Here is an 8,883-nt window from a genome sequence, read left to right on the forward strand (position 1 = left end):
ATATGATACGCTCAACTAAACAGTCACTAAACTTAGAATCGAATCCATCTTCTCCAAACTAGAGACTGTGGCAATGAATGGCGTTCACATATGTATAGTTTGCAGGCAAATCTGACACCACACAAATTGTCAACTATCTCCAAGTGGCGCATTCAAATTTCTCACGATAAATATTCGACACCGATTTTCAGCGATATCGAAGTGGCGCAAGGTGTCCAACGGGCCCGATACGTTCGTCTGCTCAGTGATAAAAATTCAAATTTATTCACGAAAAATATTCGAAAATTTTCAAACTATAACCTGTGTCAAGGAATGACTTGCAAATATCTATAGCTTACAGTTACGCCAAGCAGCACACCAATTTTCAGCGATATCCAAGTGGCGCAAGGTGTCCAACGGGCCCGATACGTTCGTCTGCTCAGTGATAAAAATTCAAATTTATGCACGAAAAATATTCGAAATTTGCCAAACTATACCCTGTGTCAAGGAATGACTTTCAAATATCTATAGCTTACAGTTACGCCTAGCAGCACACCGATTTTCAGCGATATCCAAGTGGCGCAAGGTGTCCAACGGACCCGATACGCTCGAATGCACAGTCATAAAAATTCAAATTTATTCACGAAAAATATACGAAAATTTTCAAACTATAACCTGTGTCAAGGAATGACTTTCAAATATCTATAGCTTACAGTTACGCCTAGCAGCACACCGATTTTCAGCGATATCCAAGTGGCGCAAGGTGTCCAACGGGCCCGATACGTTCGTCTGCTCAGTGATAAAAATTCAAATTTATTCACGAAAAATATTCGAAAATTTTCAAACTATAACCTGTGTCAAGGAATGACTTGCAAATATCTATAGCTTACAGTTACGCCAAGCAGCACACCAATTTTCAGCGATATCCAAGTGGCGCAAGGTGTCCAACGGGCCCGATACGTTCGTCTGCTCAGTGATAAAAATTCAAATTTATGCACGAAAAATATTCGAAATTTGCCAAACTATACCCTGTGTCAAGGAATGGTTTTCAAATACCTATAGCCTGTAGTTAAACGTAACAGCACACCGATTTTCAGCGATATCCAAGTGGCGCAAGGTGTCCAACGGGCCCGATACGTTCGTCTGCTCAGTGATAAAAATTCAAATTTATTCACGAAAAATATACGAAAATTTTCAAACTATAACCTGTGTCAAGGAATGACTTTCAAATATCTATAGCTTACAGTTACGCCTAGCAGCACACCGATTTTCAGCGATATCCAAGTGGCGCAAGGTGTCCAACGGACCCGATACGCTCGAATGCACAGTCATAAAAATTCAAATTTATTCACGAAAAATATACGAAAATTTTCAAACTATAACCTGTGTCAAGGAATGACTTTCAAATATCTATAGCTTACAGTTACGCCTAGCAGCACACCGATTTTCAGCGATATCCAAGTGGCGCAAGGTGTCCAGCGGACCCGATACGCTCGAATGTACAGTCATAAAAATTCAAATTTATTCACGAAAAATATTCGAAAATTTTCAAACTATAACCTGTGTCAAGGAATGACTTTCAAATATCTATAGCTTACAGTTACGCCAAGCAGCACACCAATTTTCAGCGATATCCAAGTGGCGCAAGGTGTCCAACGGGCCCGATACGTTCGTCTGCTCAGTGATAAAAATTCAAATTTATTCACGAAAAATATTCGAAAATTTTCAAACTATACCCTGTGTCAAGGAATGGTTTTCAAATACCTATAGCATGTAGTTAAACGTAACAGCACACCGATTTTCAGCGATATCCAAGTGGCGCAAGGTGTCCATTGGGCCCGATACGTTCGTCTGCTCAGTCATAAAAATTCAAATTTATTCACGAAAAATATTCGAAAATTTTCAAACTATAACCTGTGTCAAGGAATGACTTGCAAATATCTATAGCTTACAGTTACGCCAAGCAGCACACCAATTTTCAGCGATATCCAAGTGGCGCAAGGTGTCCAACGGACCCGATACGCTCGAATGCACAGTCATAAAAATTCAAATTTATTCACGAAAAATATTCGAAAATTTTCAAAATATAACCTGTGTCAAGGAATGACTTGCAAATACGTATAGCCTACAGTTAAGATCAGCAGCACCCCAATTTTCAGCGATATCCAAGTGGCGCAAGGTGTCCAGCGGGTCCGATACGTTCGACTGCTCAGTGATAAAAATTCAAATTTATTCACGAAAAATATTCGAAAATTTTCAAACTATAACCTGTGTCAAGGAATGACTTTCAAATATCTATAGCTTACAGTTACCCCTAGCAGCACACCAATTTTCAGCGATATCCAAGTGGCGCAAGGTGTCCAACGGGCCCGATACGTTCGTCTGCTCAGTGATAAAAATTCAAATTTATGCACGAAAAATATTCGAAATTTGCCAAACTATACCCTGTGTCAAGGAATGACTTTCAAATACGAATAGCTTACAGTTAAGCCTAGCATTACACCAATTTTCAGCGATATCCAAGTGGCGCAATGTATAACCAACCAAATATTAATAGCAGTGAGTGATATTAAATGGAAAATAATAGTGAAATAATAATAAAATTGTGTGAATAAATGTTTTTTACAAATGTATGTATCCATCAATCTGGATACGGCGGTATGAAATATCGACAAAAACGAAATTAAATGATACGAACATTCGAACAATAGTAAAAGAATAAAAGAATAAATAATAATAAATAATGAAACTATGGTTGTTATAACAACCATAGGGTACCTTATACAGTCTTCGGGGTGGATATGAGAAAACGATTTACTGTATGGGCCGGATTCCTGAATTGATACATTAATCGCGTATTTGTCCACCGATAGCAGAAAGGAATCGTATTTAATGTTAGTGTTAAGATACCAAAACACTAGTCAATAAAATTATTAACGTAATGTACTTCAATAGCTGTTGAAGTCAATCAGACATCTGTGGTCGATCAAAGTTGTCGACAAGTTCTTTGAACTCTGGCTGCATGTTAGACGCACAAATTCTTAGTAAAGACTGTACGTGAACATAAGTTAGATTGGAACGTCTTGTTAATGTTTATGATCGAAAATGTTTCACGCAAATCCATGCAGATTCGTGTAGCGGGGCACATTGTCATGCAAGATAGGTATCTGTCAGTGGCGAGATAGCGCAGTGGTATAATCAGCGGCTACAACACCAGTGGGTGCGGGTTCGAGTCCGACCGAGGTCGACTTTCGAGTGTCTATACTTAAGTGTTGGAGGTTTACCTAGGCTCATCCTCGCCACAACATCCGTGTCAGCGGTTACTAACAAACCTAGAGGTGGGCCGTGTTGCAAGTCGGCAGTTACGGAAAATAAGAATAATATCGGCCTGGTGTAAATGACCATCGCAGTCGACAAACACCATGAATACCCCAAAACAAACAAAACCGGTATCTGTCTGCGGACCGCTCAAAATCACGTCGCGGGGGCGGATCCAACAAGTTGCTAAACTAATCGAATTAATGTTAGGAAATCAAGTTCTTTTAATGGTTCGCATTTTGTGAAGTTAATTATTTTCGTAGATAAAGTGGAAAAAAGTATGTATCGATGGATCGAGAACACATTAACCCGATTTTGGAGTAGTCCATATTACGATTTATTTATTGTCCGGCATTTTACATATAACTCAAGTCTATTCGACTAGGTTCAACGTCGCAAACATATTTCTATTTGCTTTCGTGGTGATCAAAGTGTTTTTTAAAACTTTACCACGCTGGGTGGAGAGGATGAAACGGAATTAAGTATTAATCAATCAGTGGTATGCAAAATCAAGTTAATTTATTTCTACCAGAATTTTTATGTACCTTTGGTATCTTGTAAATATGAAGATGGTAGTGTGTGATAAGCATTTGCATTATGGGGGTGAGTAAAACGGACCTTGAATTTGATCTGACCAAAATCAACCTCGCGTCACACAAAAAACATCAATTATATTATAAGTGTAATATCGAAAAAATTCCTATTGTGTTATATGATGTGCGATATCGAAAATAACAATTGTATTATATGATTTTCGATATCGAAAAAATAACAACACAGCGATTAATAATTTATGTTGGTCGTTCGTCGGTGCTTTAGGTGTTGATTGATAAGTAGAGTAAGTGATATTTTGGATATGCGCACTAAGTTGAAAACTCAGTGATGCTTCTGTGTATTGCTGAATTTAGCTATGTGTGGGTAAATTGGTAGTAATTCAATCACAACTCAAATTCATATTAATCGAAAAATACCTTTCGGTGATTTGGATTTTGTGTTAATATTTGGCTCCATTATACTGCGAATGGACAGTGATACAAAACACCAGATTACCAGATTCACCATATTACGGTGTACAATTCCGATTTCTTTGACGTTCCGAATTCAACATATAAAGCAATAACTTTACCCAACTAGTTTAAGCATAATCCAAATTTGTTTTGTGATCATGAAACTTTGTGAAATCGCTGTATCTCGCCATATTTTACATTGAGCGTGTTGGATGGTGCTGCGAATAGACTCAAGCATTAATCAAGCCACCATATGTCATATCTCACGCGCTTCGAATAGTGATCATACGAACCGATGCACATTGCGATGTAACGACGCTATGAGTATCTGTTTAGCTTCCCGTCACAAGTATACCGATAATATGACTTGTGTGAGTTGGTGCATTCGACATTAACCATATTACTGTTTTATCTTAAGCTCTATTACAACTCTCAAGTTCGTAAAATATTATTTGATAATCACATATTGCCATTCTGCAAAAAAACAGTGGTAAGATAGTGAGAAACAGAAAAATTCCCGACGAACCACTTTTCATACATACTATAGTCTAGTTGTATTTTTTCAGATCGGGGTGCTAATGATGATGTTTATGAAAAGTTTGTTCATATCATAACACCCTTCACTACAATGTAAGATGTGGTGCACATTAAATCATTTTGATCGGATAGTTGAATCTCGTGTTGCGAATAAATTGGGTAATATGTAATCCGTAAAGAATTTGCTCGCATTACGATAGCTTACATTATGATACATGGATTCACTTGCGACAAAATATATCTCAATCTATCATTGGTCAGACATTCGCATCTCGTATACTCAATATACAACATGTTAATCTCAAAGTCACAATGTTGGATGTAATGAACATTTTATCAATCACTTTTCCGTCTTTGCGATGATGGAAGTGTTTGTGATAAATCTGTAGACCCAGAATGTTTTACATTAGGGACGTTATATAATACGAAAGAATTCAAGCAATATCCAACCCGCGACATGCAAAACCGGCCACACGCGCTCGCGCAACTTTTATTTTATCGTACATACAACGGTTAAGTTAGACGGGAAGGTATAACCGGATATAACACATGGTGATCTGTCAGTAATTGGCCTTGTTAGGTTTTGTAAGATGTCGATATTTCGGATGCAATGGCGATAGCATTTTCCAATACTCAATTTTGACACGGGTAAAACAGATCACTGATTGAGTTGAGTTTCAAATCATTTTGTGAATTCTTTGACATACTACACCCGAGAAACACTTAAAATTAATGAATATAACATATTACCATGTCTAGGTGAGCTTGAGATAAAATCACCTTGATTCTGGGGTGGAAAATTAACACAGTGATTGTATATCGTGGTGTAATATTGTCATAAACAGTCAGTTGGGTGTTGAGCGCCGACATCCGCCTTGCGAAACGGTGCATCCTCGTATTACATTTGCGATATAACTACCATAGTAAATAATTGGACTCGACAGGATACCCGAGTCATTTGTCCCACAGAATATGAACTCCTTTTACAGTTAAATAAAAAAGACAGGTCGTTGGAACATAAATATAACCAGGATTTATTTAGGTTGCTGGTTACAGTGATTTATGCTCATGCAACCTTTTTTTTTAATCATATAGGCCTACATACACTGTTTGAGTTTGTCGAGTAAGGTGCGGTGTAAGTGATATTTCAGTAATTGAATCTGTTGGGTTGTAACATGTCGACATGTTGCGACGCAAAGGTGATACCATATCCAGAAACTCAATTTTGACACAGGAAAAAACCGGATCACTGATCGAGTGGCATGGTTTCAACCCTTGATACTGCTGTTTGGTGGCCTTGATTAGTGTAAACGATTAGGCTTGTGAAATATTAGCTGATAATCACATCATAAGATTCTGCAACACAGCATCCCGATATATTGCAATATATCACATGGATTCGCTTGAGATAAGATCATCTGGATTTCGGATGTGAAAATTAACACAGTGATTGTATATCCACGCGTAATAATTCTGTCATACAGAGTCAGTTCGGTGTTGAGCGATTGTAGATCTATCATGTCTACTTAGCGCAAGAGCCGTGCATTTTAACGCGTGCATGGTTAATCCTATACATGCAGCTTGTCAAACGTTGATTCCCCGTATCACATTTACCACAGGTATTTATTGGACTCGGCAGGATACCATAGTCATTTGTCACCGCGGAATATGTAGGTCACTTCGCATTAAAACACCTGTTTTACGCTCACGGATTGCTTCTAGACCAACCTGTTCCAAGGGAAGCAATTCGCGCTATAACCACTATAGTGATTCAGTGGACAGGATACCATAGTCATTTGTCTCCGCAGAATATGTAGGTCACTTCGCATTAAAACACCTGTTTTCAAAATCGATGGCGGGAAGCGCACAATGACGCTTTTTCGAAGCTCCGTAGGTCGATTTTCGACTGCTAGCTAGCTCAAAATGCACTGTTTCTGACTTCCGAAATGCAACATTCTGGTTTCCGGTATTTTACCTCTCACCAGCGACTAATTACACTACTCACATTACTCTGGGTCTAGTACGATGGCAAGACACCTTTACTTTGCAGCTGCAAGTTTTGAATGTGCATCGTCCGTAACAAACGAAAACTGTTTTGGATTTTAACCCATTGAAGTTATGGCCTTTGAATGCAAAACTGCAGTAAGGATTGAATTTTTTCAATCCCTTTCGAATGACGTCCGTCCAACCATTAAATTGCACAGTTCGTTCTCGAACTGAGTTAACAATCCGAGACCAATTATGCATGCTAACTCGAAAATTCCCATTTTCCGGTCTTTTTTTAGGTCTCCAGACACGGTCACCCCGTAACAAATGCGGTGTTGGCTCCGTGCAGCCGGGGGACGGATTAAAGGATGGCTGGCAAGCTTCTGAAGAGACGTGCTGATGTGAATCTTCCACCTCAGATACTGCATAACAGGAAGAGCTTTGAGACACCGAATCACAGAACGGTAGTTCTTCATGGGAGGGACTGTGACTCGCCAGACTTTCCTGAGGCTCGACACCATCAGACGAGGTGTCATCGAAATTCAAATTTTTTAGTGGCTGTTTAGACAAGCAAGTACCGTTCACGAACTGTTGATGCGATTCCACAGCTTGGCACGATGAAGAATTCGATTTCTTAGATATGTGGTTGTAACCGGGGTTGAGATATGCATCGGATATTGATGCGTCTCCGTTCAAGCACACTTCGTATGACGGGACATCATCAGGGGGAGGATGCTTGGCCTCAGACTGTATAGCGGCCCGTTGCAACTGCTCCGATAAGTGGTTGAAACCAGGATTAGCATCTTCTTCTCCGTTCAAGCACGCTTCGTATGACGGGACATCATCAGGAGGAGAATCCTGGGCCTTAGACAGCATAGCCGCTCTTTTCGATAATATAGCAACTTTGTGCCTAGCATATCGACTTCGTAGCAGCTTGATGTACCGTTTCAAATTATCGTTACCACGACGACATTTTCCTATGAAATTTTGCGCTACGAGTTTCCACGTAGGTGTGATCCCGATGTCTGCTATGCAGAAATCAACCAAAGCAGCAGCTATCTGGTCATCCGTCACAAACGTGTTGCGTGATGCCATAATTTTGAAAACACGTTGTAATAACGAGATTGCATAAAGGACGTTTTTGTAACGCAGTCGCAGTAAGCAATGAATGACTATTTGTAAAAATCGAGAGTTTTTATACTGAATGCGACCCCATGTCCGTCTCTATGCAACTACCCGCGTAAGTTGAACCGTCTCATTTTATGTGTATTCGACCTAACTGGCGCCAGCTGCGCGCAAAATCCACCTGCAGCATGACTATCTGGGCGTGTTCTGCAGGTGCAATATGGCTTTGAAAAGCCGCGGTTCATCTGTAGTTGTTGTTGTTGTCATTCTGGTTTGTTGGTGGTATTCATGGTGTTTGTCGACCACAATGGTGATTTACACTAGGCCGATATGCTTTATTTTGATTTCGTAGCTGCCGACTTGTAGCACGGGTACTGCTAGGCTTTTTTAAAACACTGCGTACGCCAATCGAGGTGGCGAGGAAGAGCCTAGATAAACATATACAATAAATCGGTAGGAATTCTGGAGTCAACCTCGGTCGGACTCGAACTCGCAACTCATTGGAGCCACATAATGTTAGCCAAGTCACAAGTCAATCAAAATGTATTAGTTTTAATCAGAGTCATCTTCAATTCACCATGAAGTCAAGTGCTTGCATGCCTACGTCAAGCAATCACGAGCGCCACTTGGATATCGCTGAAAATTGGTGTAGTGTTGGGCGTAACTGTAGTCCAGAGGTCTCAAACTTACGTGTGCTCGCGGGCCATTTCCTAGATTTTGATGACGCCGCGGGCCGCAGCATCAATAATAGCGACATTCAAGATTTTTCATAGCGCCTGTCCATTTTCAACCCGTTGGACAGCTTGCGCCACTTGGATATCGCTGAAAATCGGTGTGCTGTTACGTTTAACTACAGGCTATAGGTATTTGAAAACCATTCCTTGACACAGGTTATAGTTTGAAAATTTTCGAATATTTTTCGTGAATAAAT

Source organism: Botryllus schlosseri, unplaced genomic scaffold, assembly GCF_051294905.1.
Source record: "Botryllus schlosseri isolate E-star unplaced genomic scaffold, Bs_hap1 Bs17a, whole genome shotgun sequence".
Taxonomy (NCBI): Eukaryota; Metazoa; Chordata; class Ascidiacea; order Stolidobranchia; family Styelidae; genus Botryllus; species Botryllus schlosseri.